Genomic DNA, 27,906 nt, shown 5'->3' on the forward strand with positions numbered 1-27,906 from the left:
TTTAGAATTCCTTCCAAATCCTGCAGAATACACTCCCAAATACCCCAAAATATTTGACTGATTAAAATGTATTCAATCTATTATAATGACAACTATTGAGGCTGTGCCCTAGAGACTGGGAAATCACAACTACTGAGCCCACGTGCCCCAGAACCCGTGCTCTGCAATAAGAGAAGCCTCCGCAATAAGTCTGGGCACCACAACTAGAGAGTAGCCCCTGCTTGCCCCAACCAGAGAGAAGCCAGCTCATCATCAAAGACCCAGCAGAGCCAAAAATAAGTAATAAACACGTAAATAATTAAAAAAAAAACATGAGTCTTGGTATCAAGCACTGTTGATTCAGTATATAGCAGTATATTTTGTATATAATATGTATTCATTTTTGCTTTCAGTATTTCTTCATTCATACCTCTGTAAAAAATATTAGATCTTCTAATTTCCCCACTAAAATTATTTAAAATGAAACTATTTTCTCTAGATGATTATATCCATGTAGTAGTTAAATGTAGTGATACATGTCAAACTAGATTTCAGTCTTAAAATTTCTGCTTCTATCTTCATTGATGAAAGACATTCTTGATTTCTGGAGCAATTAAGTTTTTTTTTTATCTTTCTTATTCTTGTCAGACGGTTCATGATTTCACAGACTACATCATAGCATAAATAAGAACTTCTAGATGGACTAAGCAACTGTTAAGTCTGAAACCTCTAATTTTCTCCAAGTTCTTACCTACATGATTTATTCAAAGGGCTTGTAAGCTTGGACTCTGTATAACCAAACTGAGATGTTTCTCCATGTCTAGCTCAGACACTCCTATCTTTAATTTTTATGCATTTTATTTCACCTCAGATTTCAGTGCCAGCTGCTGTGACATAATCTTGGGACTTTAACATTGGTGTAATTGGACCCACTGTGCACTCATAGTGAGAATTCAGAAATTAAAATCAATACAAGAAGAAAACTATAGAAAAATCCCTAATTATGCCCTTCATACATACATTTTAACCTTTTTGCTTCCACATCAGTCAACCATTAAAGAAATCAAAAGCCCTCAAAGAGCAGAAGCATATTTTTATATTGATTCCCTCTCTTTTACAGAACTATGTCTCCCATTTTAATACTGACTTATAAGACTGAAATTTCCTCCCTGCACCATGCCATTCCTATCTCTCTTTGCCTTAGACTTTCCTTTTCCTGGTTCTTCCCATCTCCTTGGTTTCTCTCTTAAAACCTGAACAAATGTCTAATTTAGGAAATGTAAATATTGAATAGAGTCTCTTAAAATTCTATGAATATATTTTAAAATCTCATGCTTTCAAGTAGAAAAGGCATTACCTTGTTGTGACCAAGTCAGTTCTAGAACACAGAGATGACTCACATCTAGAGCAACAACTGGGGGAAGGAGGGAGGGCATTTTGGGGATGGACTCTCTCAGCACATCAGACATAGCCTAGAACTGTGATGGGAGCTGGTCCAGCACAGCCAATGCCCCAAGACACACCAGAGAAGTCAGCCTGTGAATTCTGACTTCCTGCAGTGTGGATCCACAGCAGGGCTGGAGAGGCAGAATCCAGGCAAAATGATCAGCTGCAAGGGATAAAACATTACTCAGACTCAAAGCTGTATCTGAGCAAAGCAAAGACAACAATTACTGCTGCATGCATAGGAGGCAACGTGGATATCTGTCTGTAGGTGATCCACTATGGCCCATGTTCCATCATGAGCTAAGAGACTCCTGCCACTTGCTTCAGCATTGCACCTCTGTGGGGCAAGTGTATCAGTGCTGAGAGAGAGGAAAGCACACACTTGAGGAGAGTAGAGCCATCCTAGACCCGATCCTCAGGATTTCTGCCCCAACAACTTAGGGATCCAACCTTCCCCACACATAGGGTGATTATGGCCACTGAGTCAAGGGAAAGCCCAGCCATATACTCAGCTCTAGCCCAGTCCCTCCATCTCCAGCCTCACCTCCTACCTAGGTGATAGTGGCCAATAAACCCTGAGGAAATATATGACTGGCATCCACAGCAGATCTAGCTTTCTAACCAAAGGCACAAGCAGCCTCTATAGAGATGCTCCCACACATGGGCACCCCTTCAAAACAGCAATATGTAGCTCCTTCACCTAAATTAATAGAGATAGAGAAAGTTAAGCAAAATGAAAAGACATGATGATCTTTGTTTCACCCAGTAAGTTTCTGATGCTCAATGACTTCCTCATGCTCAAATGTTAGAGGGAGATGTATTGGTATAAGAACTTAGATTGCCAGTTCCTTGCTTAGATTTTTATCATTATGTCTTCCATTGTCCAAACACTGTTAACAGTGTTTGGAGTAAAGGTATATTTGAAATATCTGCATATATGAAAATATATCTCATATATTAAATATGAAAATAGTCTGCATAATTAAAAATATATATAACTTTTCACAACCATGAATGGGCTAATATGTGTTGAGTATCTGTGAAATTTGCAGAGTTAACATTTCTGTAAATAGTATCCTTGGAGCAAATTTCAGCTTTTGTTAAACCATATCTGACCTAACCTGCTTGACATTAAAGGAAACGGTGGAATAATAAACATTATATCCAAATAGGAACTACTGAAATATTTATATTTTTGATTCAGAGTCAAATAAAATCTACTAGTGCTGATTGAGGGCTTCCCTGGTGGCTCAGAGTTTAAAGCGTCTGCCTGCAATGTGAGAGAACCAAGTTCAATCCCTGGGTTGGGAAGATCCCCTGGAGAAGGAAATGGCAACCCACTCCAGTATTCTTGCCTGGAGAATCCCATGGACGGAGGAGCCTGGTGGGCTACAGTCCACGGGGTCGCAAAGAGTCAGACGAATGCTGATTGATGGCTCAAATTCAGCTCCTCGTTTATAGTTCTTCAAAATACTCGCAATAAAATTTAAAAAACATGCCATCTTAAAAACAAACATTAAGTTCCATAGAAATTAGAAAAAAAAGCATTTCTATTAACCATTGATTACTTGTGGTGTATATAAAACGAGGATTGTACATTAGAATTTGTTGCAAAAGTTATTGTAGAAAAACTGATCTAATTTCTCATTGCAGGTCTGTTTATGTTACTTGTTAGAGATTTAGGTTATTCATATATATTCCTTCCATTGGGCCTTATTTTTTGATCCGTTTCCATCATTTTGTCTAATTTATAAAACACATATTGTCATGTTAATGTAACATCTTCAGTCATTGAGTTTCTTTCAATGGAAATATAACCTGAAATTATTTTAAGGATGATTACATACTTAAATTATACATTTATCTTCACATTTTTCTATTCAAACGTCTTATTATGACCATACATGATCTAACCATAAATATCTACCTCATTTCCTATCACTCTCACCCACAGGGACTAAAATCCAGCCCAAAAGACTTTTTTTTTAATTTTTTTTATTGTTAAACATAAAATCTTTCCACCCCTGGGATGTAGATATACTGTTTTCTTTTTCTAAAATGATCTTACTTCAATAATTCATATTATTGGATCCTTTTCATTTATTTAGGTTTCAGACTAAGTATTGTCTTCTAGAAAGTAGTTCCGTGCTATTCTGGTAGAGGAGAAAACAAAACAAATACTCAATCTTTCAACCTTGAACTTTTGTCATTTTCTCTTTAGCATCCAATCCTCTTAAATAAAAAGTATTTTTCCTTTTAAGTATTGCAGTTTTGACAAAACTGGAAAATACAAAAGTGACAACTTTCTTATGTTTGGTTTTGGTTCTGGAAAAAAAATCATATTATATTAAAAGACACTGCATGAAAATTAGAAACTAAAATAATTGAGAAAATATGGTTCAAAGACATATCTATTTATATATATATATATATGTAGATATATATAAATGTTCTGACACTATTTTTACATCTTTATTTTTGTTGATTCCTTGATTGGTAGAAAGACATGTAACATTATGAAGCTAATGTTCTCTGTACCCTTGGAAACAGGCTATCCAAATTGCTGATTTGGGTGTGTTCACATATTCAAGGATTCTAGTCTCCTTCCTGTGTTTTGTCAACAATTTTTGCAAAGCTGTCATTATTTCCTAATTTTTTTTTTCATTTTTATTATTGAGAAAAGAGTTGTATGACTAGTTTTAATAACTTAGCCATTTTGGAACAATTTTTAATTTCAAGTCCCTCTTTGAAGATCAGTCCTGGGTGTTCATTGGAAGGACTGATGTTGAAGCTGAAATTCCAAAACTTTGGCCACCTGATGTGAAGAGCTGACTCATTTGAAAAGACCCTGATGCTGGGAAAGATTGAAGGCAGGAGGAGAAGGGGACGACAGAGGATGAGATAGTTTGAATGGCATCACTGACTCAATGGACATGGGTTTGGGTGGACTCCAAGAGTTGGTGATGGACATGGAGGCTTGGCGTGCTGTGGTTCATGGGGTCGCAGAGTTGGACACGACTGAGCAACTGAAATGAACTGAACTGAACTTTGTTATTTAGCAACATATTTTTGTATCACTGCTTACCCTCTAATGATTCAAAATAATTTACATTTTTAAGTCATTATTCTAACCCATTATTCCACATTTTTCTTTTAATCATTCCTCCAACACAGTTCTGTGTTCCTTTAATTATTTTATTTTTGAAAGATATTTTTGTCTATTTTATTTCCTTGTAATTAAGAATGTAGCCTTTTTTAACCTTAAAAATTTAGCTGAGTCTTCAGTAAAAATATTTCCTTATTTATAGCAACAACCTAGCAACAGTTGGAAAAAAAGATTGAAAGATAGGTGTTTGTGTACTCTTAACAAAAATGTTCATTAACATTTATGATTTGTCAGCAGAGATTCACTGACTTGCTTATCTGTTAAAACTGAAACACAAGTAAAGAAAAAAAAAAGATTGCAAATGGCAGTAAGGAAATATAAATTTAGGTCTAATCCAGGTTTATGGTTGATTCAATCTGTATTGAATAAATAAATATATAGATAAACAAACAAATAAATAACTGTTGACTGTGTAATGCCCAAGAATCTGTGAGTTGCTGAATCCACAGGAACCAGCTACAGCATATGCTATATATCATAAAGCAAGGTCCTCTTAGGTCTTACTTAGCTTTGATTTCTAGCCAATTATAACATGAGTGAAGAGAAAGTCCTGATCACTTAATTACTGTCATAAGGGATAACTATGTCCCAGTTCACATTTTTTAGGATTACTTTTGTTTTCTACTCATAATCTTACACATTTGTTCTTATTGTTGTTACTTAAGAAAAGTAATCAAGAAACTCTGATACCAGTCCTGCCTCTGCTACATGAATATTTCTATTAGCTGCACCACGTGACACAATAACAAAGTGTTTAGTATTTACATTATACATGTAAATTTCATAAATTGATGGATGAACTTATAATAAATGAGATTCAGTTGAGCTCTGAGAATGAAAACTGTCTTAATCAGTGCCTTTGTGTGAGTCTATAACCTACTCAATTTAATTTTAATTTATTATCTCTGTGCCTTCTTCTTAATGTTCATATCTTTTTAATGAATATCTACCATAAAATAGGGGCTTCTCTGATAGCTCACTGGGTAAAAACTCTGCCTGCAATGCAGGAGACGGGGTTTGATTCCTGTGCCATGAAGATCTGCTGGAGAAAGGATATCCTACCCCATCCTGTATTCTTGGGCTTTCCTTGTGGCTCTGCTGGTAAAGAATCCACCTGTAATGTGGGAGACCTGGGTTCAATCCCAGAGCTGGGAGGATCCCCTGGAGAAGGGAAAGCCTACCCACTGCAGTACTCTGGGCTGGAGAATTCCATAAAATATATTGGGTAAAATATATTACCATATATGCAGTACCATAAAATATATTGCAGTGTTTTTTTTTTTTTTAATTCATTTATTTTTGTGTTTTCATTTAAGATACAGTAAAGCTGACATTTTGGGGAGAATTGTGCAGATGCATGAGCCTTAACCACGTACAAATTTGTTGAATAACGATCACAATCAGCATACAGAACAATTCCATCACCCCATAAAACCCCTCATGAGACTCTTTTATAATCACACCATTACCTGTCTCTGGCAACCACTAATATTTTCTCTGTTACATTCTTAAGTTCTATCTTAAGAATGTCATATAAATGGAATTATACAGTAGGTGACATTTTGAAACTGATGTCTTTGACTTATAATGTCAGGAGTTAGGCAAGGAGTTCTTAGGCATGATACCCATAGGCCAGTAAATAAAAGAAAAGAAAATAATAACAAATTGGACTTCATAATAAATTTTGCACTTCATATGTGAGAGACATAGAATTGATGTTTTTGAAATTGATATAGAATTGATATTGATGCTTAACATGTGGAAGTCGAAAAATTGATGGTTTTGAACTGTGGTGTTGCAGAAGGCTCTTGAGAGTCCCTTGGACTGCAAGGAGATCCAACCAGTCCATCCTAAAGGAAATCAGTCCTGAATATTCATTGGAAGGACTGATGCTGAAGCTGAAACTCCAATAACTTTGTCTATCTGATGTGAAGAACTGACTCCTTGGAAAAGATCATGATGCTGGAAAAGATTAAAGGTGGGAGGAGAAGGGGACGACAGAGTATGAGGTAGTTGGATGGCATCACCAACTTGATGGACATAAGTTTGAGCAAGCTCCGGGAGTTGATGATGGGCAGGGAAGCCTGGCGTGCTGCAGTCCATGGGGGTCACAAAGAGTTGGACATGACTGAACAACTTAACTGAACTGAACTGATGTGAAAGACATTGTTAAAATAATAAAAAGATAAGATATACACTAAGACTATACCATGTATCTGACAAATCATATAGCTGACAAAGGAAATGTATCTATAATTTATTTTAAATTTAATAGCATCATAAACAACCTATTTTAAAAGTGACCACAACTCACAGAAGAAATAATTTTTATTTAAAATATTTTGTGACCCAAAGTTAGGAAGCAATATACAATGTACAGTTTAAGTTTTTAAGACATTTTCCCCCTTTTCCAAATATCAGTATTAAATTTTAATAGATGCTTTTGTTCAACTATTATTGGTCCATCTAATAAAACCGTTCACAGCTTTTCTAAAGCTGTATTAGAGTAACTGAATTGTTGAAACAAATGTTGTTCTCACTTTGCAGACTTAGGATACTAAATGGCAAAATTGATTAAATTAAATGGATAAACCTAGAGATGACATTCAGAAAAATTGTTTTCTATATAACAGAGCACTTTTAAGAATTTATAAATTATTTCACTATTTCCAGATGTATTACACTTTCAATGTCTTCATATCTCCATATTTGTGTGTGTGTGTGTGTGTGTGTGTGTGTTAGTCATTTAGATATGCCTGACTGTAACCGCATAGCCTGTAGCCTGCTAGTCTCCTCTGTCCGTGGAATTCTCAGGGAAGAATATTGGAGTGGGTAGCTTTCCTTCATCAGGTTATTTTCCCAAACCAGGGATCAAACCCAGGTCTCCCGAATTACAGTCAGATCTTTACCATCTGAACTATCAGGGAAGTCCATCTCCATCTTTCAGTCCAGTTCAGTCGCTCAGTCATGTCCGACTCTTTGCAACCCCACGAATCACAGCACGCCGGGCCACCCTGTTCACCACCAACTCCCAGAGTTGGCTCAAACCCAGGACTGATCTCCTTTAGGATGGACTGGTTGGATCTCCTTGCCATCCAAGAGACTCTCAAGAGTCTTCTCCAACACTATAGTTCAAAAGCATCAATTCTTTGGCTCTCAGCTTTCTATACAGTCCAACTCTCACATCCATACATGACCACTGGAAAAACCAGAGACTTGACTAGACAGACCTTTGTTGGCAAATTAATGTCTCTGCTTTTAAATATGCTATCTAGGTTGGTCATAACTTTCCTTTCAAGGAGTAAGTGTCTTTAAATTTCATGGCTGCAGTCACCATCTGCAGTGATTTTGGAGCCCCCAAAAATAAAGTCTGACATTTTTTCCACTGTTTCCCCATCTATTTGCCATGAAGTGATGCAAATCTGAGGTTATTGATATTTCTCCCGGCAATCTTGATTCCAGCTTGTGCTTCTTCCAGCCCAGCATTTCTCATGATGTACTCTGCATATAAGTTAAATAAGCAGGGTGACAATATACAGCCTTGACATACTCCTTTTCCTATTTGGAACCAGTGTGTTGTTCCATGTCCAGTTCTAACTGTTGCTTCCTGACCTGCATATAGGTTTCTCAAGAGGCAGGTCAGGTGGTCTGGTACTCCCATCTCTTTCAGAATTTTCCACAGTTTATTGTGATCCACACAGTCAAAGGCTTTGGTCTCCATCTTTAATACATCGTAATATACAGCTTTTTTGACCTTTCTGTTATTTTGAGAATTACAAATGCTTCTTACTAGACAACCTAACACAATAATTATATAAGGGGATCCATTAGTTTGATTCAGTTCAATTCAGTCACTCAGTCATGTCCAACTGTTTGTGACCCCATTGGACTGCAGCACACCAGGCTTCCCTGTCCATCACCAGCTCCTGGAGTTTGCCCAAACTCATGTCCATTGAGTCAGTAATTCCATCCAACCATTTCATCCTCTGTCATCCCCTTCAGTCTTTCCAGCAACAGGGTCTTTTCCAATGAGTCATTTCTTCACATCAGGTGGCCAAAGTATTGTAGATTCAGCTTCAGCATCAGTTCTTCCAATGAATATTCAGGACTGATTTCCTTTAGGATAAACTGGTTGGATCTCCTTGAAGTCTAAGGGACTCTCAAGAACCTTCTCCAACACCACAGTTCAAAAACATCAATTCTTTGTCACTCAGCTTTCTTTATGGTCCAACTCTCACATCCGTACATGACTACTGGAAAAACCACAGCTTTGACTGGATGGACCTTTGTTGGCAAAGTAATGTCTCTGCTTTTTAGTATGCTATCTAGGTTGGTCATAACTTTTCTTCCAAGGAGCAAGCGTCTTTTAATTTCTTGGCTGCATTCAGCATCTGCAGTGATTTGGACCCCCCCCCCCCAAATAAAGTCTGTCACTGTTTCCACTGTCTCCCCATCTATTTGCCATGAAGTGATGGGACCAGATGCCATGACCTTAGTTTTCTGAATGTTGAGTTTTAAGCCAACTTTGTCACTCTCCTCTTTCACCTTCATCAAGAGCCTTTTTAGTTCTTTGCTTCCTGCCATATAAGGGTGGTGTCATCTGCATATCTAAGGTTATTGATATTTCTCCCAGCAACCTTGATTCCAGCTTGTGCTTCATCCAACCCAGTGTTTCTTATGATGTGCTCTGCGTATAAGTTAAATAAGCAGGGTGACAATATACAGCCTTGAAGAATGCCTTTCCCCATTTGGAAACAGTCTGTGTTTCCATGTACACTTCTAACTGTTGCTTTTTGACCTGCATACAGATCTCTCAGGAGGCAGGTAAGGTTGTCTGGTATCCCATCTATTGAAGAATTTTCCACAGTTTGTTGTGATCTACACAGTCAAAGGCTTTGGCATAATCAAAAAGCAGATATTTTTCTGTAAGTCTCTTGCTTTATCTATGATACAGTTGATGTTGGCAATTTGATCTTTGGTTCCTCCGCCTTTTCTAAATCCAGTTTGAACATCTGAAATTTCATGGTTCACATACTGTTGAAGCCTGGCTTGCAGAATTTTGAGGATTATTTTGCTAGCTTGTGGGATGAGTGCAATTGTGTGATAGTTTGAACATTCTTTGTCTTTGCCTTTCCTTGGGATTGGAATGAAAACTGACCTTCTTCATTCCTGTGGTCACTGCTGAGTTTTCCAGATTTGCTGGCATATTGAGTGCAGCACCTAACAGTACTATCATTTAGGGTTTGATATAGCTCAACTCCATCACCTCCACTAACTTTGTTTGTGGTGATGCTTCCTAAGGCCCACTTGACTTCTCATTCCAGGTAATGGCAGCATTGGTTTCCTCTGAGGCCTCTCTCTTTGACTTACAGATGACTGCTGTCTTGCTATCTTTTTCACAGGCCATCCCTCTGTGCACAGGTGTCCCTTGTGTTTCACCCTCTATGTCCTAATCTGTTTCTCTTATAAAAACACTAGTCAGATTAGATTTGAGTCCTAACACCCTTATAGTAAAGTAATTACTTTTTGAAAGGCCATATCTTTAAACAGAGTCATATTCTGATGTATTGGACATTAAGACTTCAACAGATGAATTTAGGGGGCACACAATTCAACCTGTGCCAGAAGATATAGTAGGCAAGCATGTGTTGATTTTCAAACTGATACATTAAGTGGAAATTGTGATTTGCTTATTTCACATTTGACCAAAAATGTTAAGGAAATTAGTCTACTCTTTCTACTCATCATGATTTTCCAACATCACATAAGGATATTTAACTTTGGCATTAGCTAATTGCACATAGGATTTCAAAATAATATTAATTCTAACCGCAAAACTATATTTAAAAATAAAAATCCAGGTGCAATTTTATATAGCAATTAAGCATACAAAATTTGTCCTATCAATCACAATCTTTCAGCATTCTACTCTTTTTCCCAAACGTTAAATCTATAAATAATTTTGAATTCACTCTACACAAGTGGACTACTTTTTTAAATTAAATGGAAAAATTTTGAAATATATTTTACTACTGCTTAATGTTTTGAATTAAGCTGTAGATCTTTTATAAATTGTTTCAAAAATAATTTTTCTCCAAGCATATCAATTTAGTTTAGAAAATATTGATGATGAAATTAAAACTGAAAGATGAACTACATCAGAGTATGAAAATTATTAGCCTATGGTTTTATTTATAAAATTCTCCAGCCAACACTAATCTGCATGTCCGTGGCTAAGATCCCAGAGTAATAATTCATTCACTTGCATTAATTTTCTACAGTGGATTATATTGGTTCTGGCTCTCATACAATGGCAAAAATAATTTTTATATGTGTACTTTGAATATTATAATTCACACTGACTCTAAACTAATCCATTGTCAACTAATGAGGCCACCCTTAATCTAACACAATTAAAATAAATCCTTTCTATAAATGAAAATTTTGTATGTATGTGTGTGTGTGTATATATATATATATGCATGTAAACTGAATTGTAGGCCTTAGCCAGATATGACCACACAAATAGCCTAATCTGGCATAAATGAAACTCCCTGTCTGGCATGGCAATTACAAGTGAGGAAATATTGTCTCCTTATAAACAGTAAACAATGTATGGTTTTGACCTAGATATTTAGTAGTAAAACACAGAACAAAAACCTTTGAAGAGAGTCTATAATATCATTTGTGAGCACAGACGTATTCCATGGTTCCTCCTTCCAAGAAGAAGTTTCACAATTGATATCCAAGTAAATGGAGCCCATATGGAGACAAACTGACTTGCTAAGGAAGCTAGAGTTTCTGGGCAGGGCTGAGAGGTGACGGCATGGCAGAGAAAGAGCCCCAGTCATCTTCTCAGGGGTTTCCATCAAGTGCTTGCCTGAATTCTTAACTGCAGATGAACTGCAACAGACTCTGAAAGGAATAATAGAACGACTACTGGCAGGTAGGAAATGAACAAAGATTTCAGAGGTGAACAGTATGGGGGAGGCATTGGCGTTCTGACCTAGCTACAAAGGCTAATATGTATGTGTGTGCATATATACGTACATAAATTAAAATGGCTCAGCAGTTAAGAATCTGCAATGTAAGAGACTGAGGAAACATGGGTTTAACGCCTGGTCAGGATGATCCCCTGGAGAAGGAAATGGCAACCCACTCCAGTATTCTTGATGGGAGATGCCAAGGACAGAGGAGCCTGGAGGACTACAGTCCCTGGGGTCACAAAGAGTCAGACACAGCTGAGCGCACCACCACTACTCACCCCTACGTATATAGTTTTGAGATTCCCTGATGGCTCAGTTGGTAAAGGATCCACCTGCTATGTGGAGACCTAGTTCAGTTCCTGGTTTGGGAAGATCCCCTGGAGAAGGAAAGGCTACCCACTCCAGTATTCTGGTCTAGAGAATTCCAAGGACTGTATAATCCATGGGGTCTCAAAGAGTCGGACATGACTGAGCAACTTTCACTACATATAGTTTAAAACACTATCTCATAATCTATTCATAAAATAAAAGCAATATAATTTATTTTGAGGCAACTGAAGAACTTTAAATACTAACTGTTAACTTTAATAATAAATATTAACAATTGAATATTAATTATTAAGGCATTTTGTTAATACTATTTAGTGAGATAATGTTATTCTGATCTCACTAAATAATATTAACAAAATGCCTTAACAATTCAAAATGCCCTTGTTTATTAAGATATGTACAGAAGCACTTTTGAGAAAGATAACAGGGTTTTAGGAGTTTTTAAAATAATATTTTACAATATAAAAAGAAAGGAAGTGACTAAGAAAAGAAATAACAATTTGAGGAAGATATACAGAAGAGGAGACATAAGGAAGGAAAGAAAGGATAACAGTTTGATAGTTTAAAACAGCAGCTTGTTGATTTTGTTCACAATTTTGTAGATAAGCTCTACTGTTCTTGACAGGGCTAACTCAGCTTATGTTTACTGGGCCCTCTGATATGTTTTTATTTTAGCTGATGGCTGGAATATAGAATGGTTTCAATTGTTCTAGAAGTTGACAGATTTTTTTATTTTTGCCCCTGATTTTCCTGCACTTAGATTTTTACTTCCATCATTCTAGCTCAGTTTTGTTCACAAGCTTTCTCAGGGTTCCAAACATAGTAAAAGAAAACAGATATGCAAACTCTTAAAGACTCTTCCTCAGTTATGCTTCCTAAATGTATTATGACGCAAAGCAAAGCACTGGCCCAGCTCAGATTCAAGGTGTGAAGAAACATGTTCCACCTCTTGATGGGAGCAGTTGCAAAATTACACTGGAAAAATGCTTGCTAAGAAGTTAGGAAGATTGTGTAGCCATCTGTAATCAAAACAAAAGGGAAGGAAGAAAGGAGGAAGAAAAGGGAAGGATAAACCAACAAGTGTGACAGAGGATATTGGTGTTGGGATGAGGCCTCCTTTCTACCTTAAATATTTTGGAAAACTTTTAAAGTTCATAACAAGAGCAGATTGATAAACAGAAAAGTCATCCAACAATCATTTGATTGTGTTTAGCAGTTTTTGTTAACTCTCCTCAATTGCTGAGCTTCACATAAATTCCAGAAACATTAAAAATGAATGAACAAAAATAAATTTAGGCTTACATTTTTGATATATCATTTTTGCATATCATGTATAGTATATATTGCCAAATCAGTTACCCTAAAGGACTATGGACTAACTGAAATACTTTCCAAATAATCTGCTTCCATAATATTTATATAGAGTTAATAAACTAAGTGTAAAATTGAGAGATACTGTTAGCAGTAAAAAGAATATTTATTTGACTTAACATTCAAAATTTTAAAAGCACATTAAGGGTAGAGAGGTGTTCACTGCATTTGACATCTTACTTATGCACCTGATAGTGCAAAAAGAATAATTTTTTTTTTCTAAAGGTGTTGATCCTGGAGAAATGAACTGTCAGCAGCAGAGAAATCTGTCGGCCAAACAGAAACATTAAAATAGAGTGACTCAAGAAGTTATTTATTATAATTTATACTGTCTTTGAAAAAATAATATCTTGTTACTAGGTAAAATAGTCAACCTAGCTAAAATAATTATGTGGTTGTATAGGGAAATATTACTTGTAATTAGGTAGTTAACAACTGTAAATAGGATTTTAAAATTCATTTTAAAATTATGTAATTTATCAGTATTGGAGGAGTGTTATTTTATAAATATTTTCTTTCATGGTAAGTTTCACCTTCCCTTGTTCATGAACTAGACAGAGTAAGTAGGCTTTGGGAAGGCATATTTTTGTCTGCCTCCATTTCTATTTTCAGATTGCTGGATTCTTCAGCTCCAAGTCTAAGATACATATGAAGCAAAAAAATAACCAGGGAACTCACCACCAAGTCATTCCTTGGGTCCCCAGAGCCCTAGCTCAGAGCCCTGAGTCAGAGCCCTCGGAACGCTTAGTCAGCCCAGAGCCCTGGTTCCTTGTTAGAACATTTTTAGTTTTGTTTCATTGTACTTATTCCTTCAAAATAGGGAAAATTACATCTACTCTATCTTCTCAAAAGCATAAGCCTCTCCTATTAATTTTAGCATTGCTACTACCAAAATTAAAAGAGAGGGGACTCTAGTGATTTTTTAGTGATAGGTGACATTCTGTTAAAATCTACTTTCTGTAATCATATATCTTATACAATCTATTCCAAAATTCGAAGTACCTACTGGGAAGAGATAGCACTATAACCTAAGTAGTGCTCTGTTCTAATTTGTTTTGTGTTGGTTTGCCAATAAAATAAAACAAATATAAAACAAATTTCATTTTCAAATATTTGCTAGTGAGAATTTTGCAAAATTTCTTTTCACTGGAGGTTCTCTACCTAAAATAAGAGATGGCTACTTGCCTGCCTCTTTCTTTTTCCCCCACTGTTAATTTTGTTACCATTTCCTTCACCTGTATTCACTGTAGTTCTCAGTGTCATAACCAGCAGTCTGCGATCAGGTGTCAACAATAAGGCAATGATGGCTTTAAATTCTTGTATCTACAGCCTTTTATATCTCATAAAGAAGCAAACAAAAACAAATGAACAGTTATTGAATTTACTTTAAAATATATACCTGTGTGTATATATATATATATATATATATATATATATATATATATATATATGTTGTATATGTAATATCCTGGATGAGTTTAGGCCAGAGAGAATTAACAAAAAATGTATTCAGAGTTTTGAACATCTTTAATGAAACATAGTCTGTGTTTTTGAGAAATGTAACAAATTGATAAACCTCAAGGAGATTGAAAAGCCATATTTTAATTTCAGAGGAATGAGCAAAGATGAAGACATTTACTATAGTTTTAAGAACATCAGCCAGGAAATTTCTCAGCAGGAAAACCTGGATGTCAATAAAAGCAAATTAACTACTGTAATAGCTCTCTGTGGCAATCTGGGAAATGCCTGTTTTACCTTCACCTCTAGAAATGAAACTCTTTGACAATAACAAATTTTTTTATACACACTGCATACTCACACAGATGGAGATGAAGATAAATTAATCTGGTACATTTGTCCGTGTGTGGAAATATTTTCCTTCTGTGTAGAAATCTAAACCAAAGAATGATTTAAATAGACATCAAAAGCTGCATAATCCTGTCTTCCTATAATATTTTAATGTTGCAAAAATAGCTAAATGCTTATGTGAGCTTAATGGTTGCTTCCATTTCATTTAAATGAATCAAAAACTAAAATAAATGCAAAGTGCTTATTTTAAAGTTATAAATCTCATTGAGAGAATTCATGCCCATTTACTTCTTATATGTCAGTGTACTGAAAGACATCACACAAGCTTCTCTTAGTTTTTACTTTGTTTAAATATTTTAAACTATTTATAATTTCAATAAAAGCATTCATGGCATAAGCATGATTTGAGAAATTAATGTTTTCATATTTAATCAGTGTTTTACATTCTGATTCATAACTAAAATATGGATCCATATAATGTATCCCAAATTATTAATAATATTTTGTTATATTATCTGAACCAGGATTCGGCTTTTAGAGTTAAAATATCAAACTTGGATTAAAGTATTTATTTCTATACAATGCATCTAACATTAAGTACCTTCTTTGTAATAAATGATAGTAAAGATTGAGTTGTTGACACATTATAGAAGGTGGCAATGTATCTTTTTTTGCATTTTAAACAAAAAGGCAAGTTTAAAACATATTTTCAAACATTTTTACAAATAATTTACACTAATAAATAGTCCTTTCAAAATGTATAGTTCTTAGGAAAGGTAAAAAGGCAAGATTTGAACAGAGAACATTTGTACTACGGTATATTGACTGTTTTATTCTCTGCCAGTCCTCATTTTACAAAATTGATGAATTATTTAATGCATTGATTACATGGAAACATGAAGGACATGACTGAGAATCAAAGCACTGCATAATTAAGATAACAGCATGATTAGTAGGAAAGAACTTGGATCTGGGATCTGACAGAAATGAATTCAAATTCCAACTCCATGTCTTACAAGCCCTGAGACTGTCGACAGATTGTATACCTGCTAAGTCACTTCAGTTGTGTCTGACTCTTTGAGACTCTTTGACTAGAGCCTGCCATGCTCCCAAGTCCATTGAATCCTCCAGGCAAGAAGACTAGAGTGTGTAGCCATTCCCTTCTCCAGGAATCGAACCCGGGTCTCCCGCATTGCAGGCAGATTCTTTACCATCTGAGCCACCTGGGAAGCAACAGATAACTTAATCCTTTCTCAAATTATAATATCTCATATACAAATTAGCAAAAGTAATAGCTAACAGGTTTTTATGAAAAACCATGATAATTTTATTTTATTTGACTCAGTGGTGCATATAAATAACCCACAAAATGTTAATTTTTGTTGTAATTATTCTTAATAGACTTGATACTTTTTATCATTGTAGCATTTTACTTCTGTTTTTAAATTATCTGCATTTGCTTTCTGTGATTTAGAGTTAGATTGAAAAACTCAAATTATATAAGAAAGAAGCTAAATCAGCATTATGGAATATATTATTTAAGGTTACTTAATATATTTCCTTAAAGTAAGACCAACATAAGGCAAATTTTTAAAATAAATATATATCTTGACATATATATATGGAGGTATAGAAGTCTACCAATATTATCGCTATCTCAGTTTATGCTATTCATCTATATACAGTTGAAACTGAGCCATTCACATATTTCTCCAAACATACATATATTGTTATTCTTTGTCATTACGACCTGGGATTAACTTCCCAAAATATCAGAACACCAAAAATACATTTATTTTCTCTTTTGATTAAAGCAATCAAACAATAGATTGCTGACAACAGAAAAACCTTTTTAGGTAGTTCTATAATAATTGTGAAAATTCAAAACACCATCTGACAATTATGATAGTTTTGAAATGTCTAGAATTAGATAGATCAAAACTGAGTTTGCATTTTGAATATGTTAGCATCATTGAATTGAAAACAACATAAGAACGTCAGAACCAAGGAAAAATAATTGAGGCAAAACTGAAAAAGTTGAAAAGAGTAAATGCTTTCTCACTGGTATTTATACATATGTATTGCAGGACAGAATGGAGAAGAACAAAAGCTAAATGTGGAATTACATTTTTATTTTTTCTTTCATATATAACAAATAAAAAAAAATTCTTCTATGCAAGAATTGTATAACCAAATGACAATCCAGGAATTGCTATCAGCAAGAAGACAAGAGATAACAGGTGCTAGAAATGGTGAAAAAGAACCCTGTGCATTGCCAGAGGGAATGTAAATTGGTTCAATCATTATGGAAAACAATATGGAGGTTCCAAAAAAATGAAACTTGATCTACCATATTATCCAACGATTCCACTTCTGAGTGTGTATATACCTACCACAAAGAAATGAAAAACAGTTTATTTCAATGAGATGTATGCAATCCATGTATATAGCAGCATTATTCACAATCACTGAGTTATGAAAGCATATATGTATATGTGTGTGTATATATATATATATATATATACATTCTTGCAATCACATATATACCCATATTATTTGGCTTATAAAACTACAAATGTGTATATCATTTTGCATGTGAAACTAGGGGCTATTCAGTTCATATTTCTAAGGATATACATGTTAGCCTTTTATATCTCCCAATGTAGTGATAACGCTCTTCACTGCAGTGGCACGAACCATATTTCTGCATCCCATTAGTGCTGATGATCAAGTTGATGATAATGTTAAGGTTGGGAATAAAGAAAATAAAGGATAATAGCTGCGCTTAAGGCATGTTTATATACTGTGAGTTTAGTTATTGAAGAATATCTTTGAATGTTTATTCTGTTTGAGTCTGTGTTAGGATATTGTGTTTGGATGCTTTGATGATGGAAATAGATGAACTCTATTCTTACGAATCTTTCACTAAATATAGCTGAAGTTGACGAAAAATTACCAAAAGTAGTAGACAAATAGTAGGATGAAGCAAATCTCTATGCATTCTGGTAAATGATTGCATCATCCTGTGCAAATAAATTTGGAGTAGTTGGTAGAAAAATATTTGGAAGACAATTGAAATGAAGGCTATGAATGATTAAAGAGAATGGCTATTTACAAAGCAGTGAATGTTATTTTTCAGAGCATTATGATTAGCAACATTTAAAGGCATGGAAAGAAGAGATTTATTTCTTCTGTGATATCAAAGATCAGTGTGCTCCTTTTTCTTTGCAGATCACAACTAATGACGTGTTGGTTAGTAGCTTAGTGTATTAGAAATGTTTACTACATTTTAAAGATTCCCAGATAGCTTTTCCTAATTTTTCAGTGTTGCAATTTTGTCTTTTTGACAGTTTCAATTACATTTCCTAGATCTTCCAACAACTTCTCTTTTGTTGCCTTTGAATAAGCTCTTCCAATTAGGTCTGAGCATTGCACTCAATAATTTTACCATCTGCTATCTTAAAAATAGCATATTTTATTTTTAAGAGGTTAGCCCTTGGAATAATTTTATTTACATAGAGCCCTTCAAAATTATTCAATGTTGCACACCTCACTTGATATAAATACTTATTTATTAAGTATTTTCATTCAATACCTCCTCATATACAACATGCTCAGTATATTCAAAGAGTAAATGTGATCCTTGTACAATATGTTGAATGTATGTAGTGTGTTCTAGTTAAGAGGCTAAAGGTATATGATATTATGAATGCGTGCTTGCTAAGTCATTTCAGTCATGTGTGACTCTTTGCGAACCCATGGACTGTACCCTGTCAGGCTCCTCTGTCCAAGGGATAATCCAGGTAAGAATACTAGAGTGGGTTCCCATGTCTTTCTCCAGGGGATCTTCCCAATCTAGGGATTGAACCCCAGTCTCTTATATCTCCTGCATTGGCAGCCAGGTTCTTTGCCACTAGTGCTACTTAGGAAGCCCATGTGATCTTACAGTGAACCAATAAACATCTCAACATTAAGATGCATAAATAGCTTACAGATGACCCTGTATCTGTCTGCAATTCATGAATGAATAAAAGTGTTTTTCTACTTCCATGTCCAATCAATGAAAGGAGGAAAGAAATTTTATTATATTTTGATCTAATATTTATCTTATTAACTCCAATATATAAAAGGTCCCTTTTAGGCCCCTTAATGATTTAAAATTTTTAGAATAATATAGTAAGCTTCTCTCAATCTAAATTTTGGTCATATTGCCTATCAGCTGATGAGTTGATCTGTCCTTGACATGCTTATCCTTAGATATGTATGCTTGGGAAGGTTTTATTTTCCCCTATTACACTTATTCCTTCTAGGAGATACTTCAGTATCTTGGACTCGTTCTTTTGAAAAAATGAGAAAATTATTCCTCCTCTCTTAGCTCCTCCTTACATACAAGATGATTTAACTCCTCATAAACATATATTCATGTCAGTGATTTCAAGCATATGGTCTCTAACTGTTAGCTCCTTCATGTAATTAATATGCAGAAGTTTGATTTTTACTCAGAATTACTATATCTCCATGAGCGTCTCATGTCTCCTATGAATATCTTCTGACATCAAATGAATGAATCCATCTTATCCATCATCTTACATCTGTTTGTCATTGATTTGAAGGAGAATGCTATGCTTACTGGGCAATATCTAAAAGCATATATATATATATATATATATATATATATATATATACATACATATATATCTATATATATATATAAAATTTCACTTTACATTATCTAACTTTCTACAAAAATTTCTATTTCTAAAAGTTCTTCATTAACACCAGGCCTTCAATTGAATTTTTGCTTTTCATTTGCACTAGTAAATATCTATGTGTCTAATCACAAGAGAGATAGCAAAGGCAGAAACAAAGGAGAGAACAATGTTGCAATGCATTGTAAGGCAGCTGCTCAGCAACTGAGTTGTTCACATTCTTAGCCAAGAGTTGTTTCACACAGAAGCCTCCTAAAAAGCTAAATATAACTACATATCAATGACTTTTGGAGTCCTTTGCAAATATCTTAAGGTGTGAATGCTGGATCTGTATTTGCCGAGTTTCTGTAACAATATATATGCCATTGTATAGAATAGTTATCATAATATTTCACCTCTTATCCAGTATTTTTATATTAATTTTATCACAAAAGAATGTTTCCCTCTAGGTGGATCTCTTAGTTTCACAAAAGCTATTACATATCTGTTGGATAATGAAAAATTAATGTGGACTTCAAGTCTCTTTCATAATTAGAAAGCACATCTTATAATCAGTAGCACATCTTATAATCAGTAATAATCTTAAACAGAAAGGTTTAGGGAACTTTCCCTTTTTAACAGTGTTTGGATAGTCAAAAAACTCTTCTTTCCTTGAATTCAAATACTGCTTCTCTATAGACAAATAAAATAGACTGTCCTATTTTTCCCCAAAACATCTAAAGATCTATGCGGCTAATTTAAACTTTCAGCTTTATATTCTCTATCAAACTAATACTAACTTTATATTAACTTTATATCTGCTGTCAAAATCAGTTTCAATTATTTTCACAATAACAGACTCAACAACATTTCAAAGTTCCACAGCAAAATTTGGTTTTCTAACTTGAAAATTAATACTACTTGTTGAGATCATCATCATGTTTCTCAAAGAATAAACACACCACTCATAGCAGTGTCTATTAACAAATGTCAATCCTGTTTCTTGCCAGCTTTCCATTAAAAAATGCTTTATGAAAGAATAAGTACATTTGGCAATTTCCCAAAATAATACTGTGATTAAAGCAATCAACTTTTTTTTTTCCCTCTCAGCTTCTTTCATGGATAGCTTCCTTCTGCTTTCCCCCAGAATAAATGAAGAGACCAATATATAAGTATACAATTTCTGTGAAGGATGATGACCAAAGTCTATGCTATATGCATCCCAAAATATTCCAAGAATTCATAACAGAAGTTTACAACTTATGACTACACACACATAAAGACACACACACATCTACTATCAATATTCTTAGCCAACTCTTCATGATCTATGTTATTTTGTTTGCTTCTAGGCCAGTGATCAACTTTTTAAAGAAAAGACAAATCCTTTACTTAAGCAAAAAGTGTAACCTATAGAATCAAGAAATGTCAAGTGGCTCCACCTTGACATTTCTGGTTCGATGGTTGGAGGCAGGATGATGGACCAGAGACATGTCAGTCCCATTCTCCCCTTTTTATGATGATACAGCAGAAGTCCCAGTGGGAGAAAAAGCAAACAAACAAACAGAAAGACTCCTAACAGCAAGCTTGAGCACTTTTGCTCTAGATGCTTACGTGCCATAAAAGGGATATTTGAAAACTCATCTTGATGTTAGCTTAAAGTAGGAAGAATGATGACATTTTCATTGTTCTTGCTGTGGATTCTCCATAAAATGCCAATTTCAAGGTGGAGGGGGAAGTATTTCAAACTCAAACATTAACATAAATGATAAGTTTTCTCACATTTTTACTAAGTAGTACTTGCAACATAAAAAGAATCAAGTGAATTTTTTATTGTTAAATATTTTAAATGAGGTTTTCAAATAAAAAAGCATCTTGGGCATGGAAGATCTGGGTACTGGCTTTTGTTATTTCTGTTTTCAAGTTCCATAAATTATAATGTGAAGCCAATTTTAAATCTTACAACCTAGGCTAGGTTAAGGATTAGACTGAAATTTTGAAATGAAATTAGTTAAGCCTCTTTAGTTAGTGTTAGTTGCTCCTCATGAGCTTGCTAGGTTTCCAAACTGTATGTTAGGCACAGATCTGGAGAGTCTACATAACTAAATCAGATCCTATACATAGAAGAAGTGTTAGTGATGGAAAATAACTGTTTTGGACACTGAGTCAGCATTCTACTTACTGTACTAGATTCTCTGATTTATTAGATCTTCATTATTTCACTAATCTATTTATATTTTATAAAGTTCCAAAAGGAACTTTTCATCACACAAAGTTACATGTAAATGTAACAGAATTTTTAAGGGTCAGTGTGGCCTTGCCTGAGTATAATAATCACATCATTTCCTCTCTTCTTAGCACTAAAAATGAGAGTCATGGAGATTTCATTTTTCATTGATTTATAGGTATAAAAAATATACTGTAACTACAGTGCTTTTGCAAAATGCTATATCTAAAATGATATTTGCATTTAACTCTATCAGATTACTTTTTGTGGATCACTGTATATTTTTCTACTATTGCTGTATATTTTTCTACTATCACTGTATATTTTTATCCATATATATGTTTTTCTTGTGGCCACAAAATATATTTAAAAGTTGGGGGAAAAAAAAGTTGGGTAAATAAGCCCGTTTGTCACAGAAACAAAAATATTTTGCTATAATTATTGTAAAAATTATTACTGTATTTCTCACAGGCCTGTGGAGTAGAAATATCTACGAAGTTTTTAATCCTTTGTAAAAATTAAAATTATGGGCCAATTTTAGGGATCAGAGTAGAACAATTTTATTCTTTTTTTTTTTTTTTGCTTTTTTTTTTTTTATTATTATTATTTTTTTTTCCAGTGGGTTTTGTCATACATTGATATGAATCAGCCATGGATTTACACGTATTCCCAATCCCGATCCCCCCTCCCACCTCCCTCTCCACCCGATTCCTCTGGGTCTTCCCAGTGCACCAGGCCGGAGCACTTGTCTCGTGCATCCCACCTGGGCTGGTGATCTGTTTCACCATAGATAGTATACATGCTGTTCTTTTGAAATATCCCACCCTTACATTAAATTAAGGTTACTTTGTTTAAATCCTGTTTAGAAGATTTCTATAACTCAAGTTTTAAAAAAATGATTTTGATTAAATTAAGGTCCTACTAATTTCATGAACCACAGTAGAACAAAACACCAAATAAAGCAAAAGACACATTTATATAATATAAAGTAAGATCTCATGCCACAAAAAATAGGTTAATTTTTTGTAAAGCAGTTCTATTATCATGAATTTAATTTCATCACAAGCCTTTCTGAAAACATTCATCTAGGGTAATTTGTCATCTTAAATAGTATACAGCATAAGAATATCTCTGTAGTATGTTTAAAATATTATATTTTGCATTAATTTCTTTGGCTGATGTCCTAATTTCTTTCTAAAAATGCCTAAAAGTAAAATAGAAATGAGATGGAAACATTGTGATATCTGCTTTCAGTTCAGTTCAGTTCAGTTGCACTGTCGTGTCCGACTCTTTGTGACCCTATGAACCGCAGCACGCCAGGCCTCCCTGTACATCACCAACTGCCAGAGTCTACTCAAACCCATGTCCACTGAGTCGGTGATGCCATCCAACCATCTCATCCTCTGTCATCCCCTTCTCCTCCTGCCCTCAATCTTTCCCAGCATCAGGGTCTTTTCTAATAAGTCAGCTCTTTGCATCAGGTGGCAAAAGTATTGGAGTTTCAGCTTCAGCATCAGTCCTTCCAATGAACACCCAGGACTGATCTCCTTTAGGATGAACTGGTTGGATCTCCTTGCAGTCCAAGGGGCTCTCAAGAGTCTTCTCCAACACCACAGTTCAAAAGCATCAATTCTTTGGCTCTCAGCTTTCTTTATAGTCCAACTCTCATATCCATGCATGACTACTGGAAAAACCATAGCCTTGACTAGATGGACCTTTGTGGACAAAGTAATGTCTCTGCTTTTTAATATGTTGTCTAGGTTGGTCATAACTTTCCTTCCAAGGAGTAAGCATCTTTCAATTTCATGGCTGCAATCACCATCTGCAGTGATTTTGGAGCCCGCCAAAATAAAGTCAGACACTGTTTCCAAAGTTTCCCCATCTATTTGCCATGAAGTGATGGGACTGGATGCCATGATGTTAGTTTTCTGAATGTGGAGCTTTAAGCCAACTTTTTCGCTCTCCTCTTTTACTTTCATCAAGAGCCTCTTTAGTTCTTCTTCACTTTCTACCATAAGGGTGATGTCATCTGCATATCTGAGGTTATAGATATTTCTCCCAGCAATCTTGATTCCAGCTTGTGCTTCTTCCAGCCCAGCGTTTCTCATGATGTACTCTGCATATAAGTTAAATAAGCAGGGTGAAAATATACAGCCTTGACATACTCCTTTCCTATTTGGAACCAGTCTTGTTCCATGTCCAGTTCTAACTGTTGCTTCCTGACCTGCATATAGGTTTCTCAAGAGGCAGGTCAGGTGGTCTGGTATTCCCATCTCTTTCAGAATTTTCCACAGTTTATTGTGATCCACACAGTCAAAGGCTTTGGCACAGTTAATAAGGCACAAATAGATGTTTTTCTGGAACTCTCTTGCTTTTTTGATGATGCAGCAGATGTTGGCAATTTGATCTCTGGTTCCTCTGGCTTTTCTAAAACCAGCTTGGACATTACAACCATATAAATCTGGATTTGAATCCCTGCTGTTATAATTATAAATTTGGACAAGTAATTTACTTACTCAGTGCATTTTCTTATCTGTAAAATTGTTATACAGTGTCTCTCATAGGAAATTCCTGTAAATTAAATTATAAAATACAGTAAAGGTACTTCACTCAATAACTGGCACATAAGGAGGACTATCTGAGAGTAATAGTTACAGCTTCTAATTCAATAGCTTCACATAATATTTCAGAGGTTCAGTGTACAGTCCTGTTTCTCAGTTTGTAGTTTCTTGTAGGTTCTCAGTTTGCTTCATGCCCATAATCACCCTGAATATTTCAAATTGTCATCTTGCTGAATTGCAGAGACTTTACCTAGCACTCTTTTAATAAACAACAAAATAAAAATCTTACTGACTCCTGGGCTTCAGTACCATTCAGTGTCTTATGATGAGAGCCCAATAGGCCTGTGGCTTTTCTGTTTGAATAAATGGGAAGCCACAGGAACCCATAGAGGTCATTCCACAGCATTCCTCTGACCTTTTGTGAGTACTTTTATATGGTTTATTGATTATAAACACAAGTGAAGTAGAAAAGAAGAAATAAAAACATACCTATTGATTCTGTACTTATTGATTTATCTTATGTCCTGGTGTGTGGTCAGGTTATATCTGTTTGCATAATCTATGTATATAGAGCAAATCCATAGTATAGAAAATAAAAATGTTCTTTAAACTTCTGAATTTGGGAAAAAATGTGTCATATAATATGGAATATTCATTTGGGTAAAATATGATTAAAAATTCAAGCATATAACCAAGTAATAACTCCCCTAATCTGACAGCTAGCTATTTTACCTATATTTTTTCCTTATGAAAATCTAAAGTGTATTCTCCACTGACTCTCCTTGTTCTAGCAGTTCAAGTACCCACCATTTAATAAAACATTTTTTGTTTATTTCTGTTTCTCTACCATCTCAATTCCCCAGTCCACTACTAGTTCTTTGTGGGATTATCTTATGTACTACTAATTCACAAGTGCTTTTCTCAGGGTTTGCTTCTGAGCAAACACAATTGAAGACACATGAATTCCAATTAAATGTGTAAAACAAAATCTACAGTATTACTACAAATGTTCACAGTTAAAAGAGAATATGTATCTAAAAATTAACTTGTTTTTAATCTTTGTTGGCAAAGCCAAATTTTCTTGTCTTCTATGAATTATCATAGTCAATATAAGTAAAATATAAAGTTCTTAAAATGTCAAGAGAAATGCAACAAAATACAATTTTAAATTGCATTTACCAGTTTTTTGGTACTTGATATCTATTTAACAAGACCTCTTACTGAGTAAGCAAATACTTTAAAATTGTTGATGGTGGCTGTTGAAAAACATTTACATAGGACCGTATAATTATTGTATTAGTCAACAGTCAATAAAGCAGAAGTAGATGTTTTTCTGGAAATCTCTTGCTTTTTCGATGATCCAGTGGATGTTGGCAATTTGATCTCTGGTTCCTCTGCCTTTTCTAATTCCAACTTGAACATCTGGAATTTCATGGTTCATGTACTGTTGAAGTCTGGCTTGGAGAATTTTGAACATTACTTTGCTAGCGTGTGAGATGAGTACAATTGTGCGGTAGTTTGAGCATTCTCTGGCATTGCCTTCCTTTGGGATTGGAATGAAAACTGACCTTTTCCAGTCCTGTGGCCACTGCTGAGTTTTCCAAATTTGCTGGTAAATTGAGTTCAGCAAAACAGCATCATCTTTTAGGGTTTGAAATAGCTCAACTGGAATTCCATCACCTCCACTAGCTTCGTTCATAGTAATTCTTCCTAAGTCCCACTTAACTTTGCATTCCAGTATGTCTGGCTCTAGATGAGTGATCACAACATTGTGATTATCTGGATCATGCAGATCTTTTTTTGTATAGTTCTTCTGTGTATTCTTGCCACCTCTTAATATCTTCTGTTTCTGTTAGGTCCTTACCATTTCTGTTTTTATTGTGCCCATCTTTGCATGAAAAGTTCCCTTAGTATCTCTAATTTTCTTGAAGAGATCGCTTGTCTTTCCCATTCTATTATTTTCCTCTATTTCTGTGCATTGATTGCTGAGGAAGGCCTTCCTATCTCTTGCTATTCTTTGGAACTCTGCATTCAAATGGATATATCTTTTCTTTTTGCCTTTTTGCATTTCTTTTTCTTGAGGATGGTTTTAATCACTGCCTTCTGTACAATGTCACAAACCTCTGTCCATAGTTCTTCAGGCACTCTATCAGATCTAATTAATCCCTTGAATCTATTTGTCACTTTCCCTGTATAATTGTAAGGGATTTGATTTAGGTCATGCCTGAATGGTCTGGTGGTTTTCCCCACTTTCTTCAATTTAAGTCTGAATTTGGCAATAAGGAGTACATGATCTGAGCCATAGTCAGCTCCTAGTCTTGTTTTTGCTAGCTGTATAGAGCTTCTCTATCATTGGTTGCAAGGAATATAGTCAGTCTGATTTTGTTATTGGCGATGTGGTGATGTCCATGTGTAGAGTATTCTCTTGTGTTGTTGGAAGACGGTGTTTGCTATGACCAGTGCGTTCTCTTGGCAAAACTCTGTTAGCCTTTGCCCTGCTTCATTCTGGACTCCAAGGCCAAATTTACCCATTATTCCAGGTATTTCTTGACTTCCTACTTTTTCATTCACTCCCTTGTGACATCTTTTTTCAGTGTTAGTTCTAGAAGTTCTTGTAGGGCTTCATAGAGCTGTTCAACTTCAGCTTCTTCAGCATTACTGGCCGGGGCTTAGACTTGTATTATTATGATATTGAATGATTTGCCTTGGAAATGAACAGAGATCATTCTGTCATTTTTGAGATTGCATCCAAGGACTGCTCTTCAAACTCTTTTGTTGACTATGATGGCTACTCCATTTCTTCTAATGGATTCTTGCCTGCAGTAGTAGATATAATGCTCATCTGAGTTAAATTCACCCATTCCAGTCCATTTTAGTTTGCTGATTCCTAAAATGTCAATGTTCACTCTTGCCATCTCCTGTTTGACCATTTCCAATTTGCTTTGATTCATGGACCTAGCATTCCAGGTTCCTATCCAATATTGCTCTTTACCACATATTTACAGTTTTCCTTTATTGATTATTAATTATTGAATCTAAGTTCCTGTTTTCTAATTTCTGGCAAAAAAAAATAGACAATTGTTGGCTTTACTTGAGATTGAGGACAGTTGGAGTGCTTGCTGACTTTACAAGGTAAAGGAGATTCGACATATGATGCTCTATTACTATCTAAGCAAAAATACTTAAAATACTTGGATAGCATCTTTGATTTTAACCCAGGTTGCCCAATCTTTTTATTATTAATGACATAAGCTCCTCAGTTTAAAATGTCATCTTACTTGCTTTTGCAGGACAAAAGCAATGGAGAAAATACTCTCTTGGCTAGTTCAAAATAGTAAATGTC

Source organism: Dama dama, chromosome 19 (genome assembly GCF_033118175.1).
Source record: "Dama dama isolate Ldn47 chromosome 19, ASM3311817v1, whole genome shotgun sequence".
Lineage (NCBI taxonomy): Eukaryota > Metazoa > Chordata > Mammalia > Artiodactyla > Cervidae > Dama > Dama dama.